Source organism: Triticum dicoccoides, unplaced genomic scaffold (assembly GCF_002162155.2).
Source record: "Triticum dicoccoides isolate Atlit2015 ecotype Zavitan unplaced genomic scaffold, WEW_v2.0 scaffold73197, whole genome shotgun sequence".
Lineage (NCBI taxonomy): Eukaryota > Viridiplantae > Streptophyta > Magnoliopsida > Poales > Poaceae > Triticum > Triticum dicoccoides.
In genome coordinates this window covers 6,645-8,308 of record NW_021295578.1, presented here as the reverse complement: position 1 = coordinate 8,308, position 1,664 = coordinate 6,645, and the positions used below count along the sequence as shown (strand labels likewise).

At 50.1% G+C, this 1,664-nt stretch overlaps 1 pseudogene; it reads left to right on the top strand.

Moving 5' to 3' along the window:
* The first annotated feature begins 582 nt into the window (after positions 1–582).
* The window catches only part of LOC119347681, a 3,019-nt pseudogene continuing 1,937 nt past the window's right edge, over positions 583–1,664 (top strand).

The window sequence follows — 1,664 nt, the reverse complement described above, 5'->3', positions numbered from 1 at the left end:
ACCATGTTGCTTGATGGGGAGGACCAAAATTATCTTCCAGAGCATGTCGCCGGGGAGGCGGTGAGGTTTCTGATGTGGTGGAGATCTCGTCAGCTTCCGCCTCCATCGTGTTCAGGCACTCTGGGATCAGCTGCTGCCGCCGGCGCCGGAGCCAGATAGCCCTCGCCCTCGGCTGATTTCCTGTTCCTCGTAGTAGAACACCTACAACTACCGCCGGCTTCCATCTCCTTTGGCAGAGACGACTGCCAGTCTGGCCGTGAGGAGAATTAGGTTTGGTGGTGGAGCTCGATCGGATCGGAGCGGGACGGGGGGAGCTTCTGAGGAGAGAGTTTTTGCTGCTGGGTTAGGATGACAGACGAACCCTATACTGTCTGATGTGAGTAAATGGTAAGGTGACGTGAGCAATTGGAAACTGCCCAATGTGACATGTGCAAATGGGAGAAAACCTGCACTGGGCGCCCCAGGTCAATAGCGTCCCCCTGACGGTGCCAAAACCCGCTGCTCACCAGCTTCCCACGAAAAGGAAATACATCCAGCTGTAGCTTTAATTTGTTCTAGTTTGTTGCAAAAGAGAAGGGCGTCATGGCTAGGGACAGCAAGCAGACGGTGGATGGAGGGGATCGCAGGGATGGCGGCGAGTCGGTAATGAGGGACAAATATGATACAGTGTTCTGACATTTTATAGGATTCCGTGCTTCTTCAACCAGTAACAAGGGACCAATACATTACTGTGTGCTGACAACGACGATTCTATGAGACGGATCATGAGAAGGGCAATGGTTCCTCGTGGAAGCAGAGATGAAGCACGCTCCATAGTTGACGGTGGTGCTAACTCTCACGACTTGCCCGAAGGCGTCAAAGACCGCGCCGGTGTCATCGTGGGACAGCCCCCACTGCCGGCCTGCAGTTGGCCACATACAATTACAATACAACACTGCGCTGAGAGTGGGACACGCCACGGTATATTTGGGGATGGGCGGCGGGCCATGGAAGAGAAGATGGAGTTTAAATAGGTAGGGTAGAGGGGAAACAAGCACTTGAGCAGTCATCTCCACGTGCTCCTGGTCGGCCGTAGTTTCTCCACCCGACCCGAACTCTCATGCAGCAGTCCAGTAGGATGTGTTGTGTTCATTTCATTTGTATTCAGCCGCGCGCGTGCAGTCTGCTTCCTTGTGTCCATTTTGCACGAGTTTAGAGATGGGGTGGAGTACGTAGTAATTTGTCTCGAGGAAGTAATACATTTCTGTTCTTTGTTTTCGTATAGCCGCGATTCACATTCTTAAATAAATTGTGGCGGCACCACTTTTTTCTATGACAAAGTGGCTGCACCACATTATGTGAAGTCCACTTAAATAAAATGTGGCCGAACCACTTGATCCATAAGCCTGGCGTACATCTGCACCACTACTTGCGCTCACAATGCAATCTAGATGCAAGTCAAGTATCTAGTCTTGTTGCATTGTTGCTACTAACTAATTTACTCGTAATATTGTTTTCATTTGTCGATCGCGTAAAATTTTGTTCTTTCAGATCTCAATAAGAAAATTGCCTGCCTGCCTGTAGACTTCCTCTTGTGACCGTATTTTCGTATAAGCAGTTTGCCGGGAGTTTATCATGACAAAAATAGACGAGGAGGAGCTCAAATCCTGCCCCGTATGTAACAC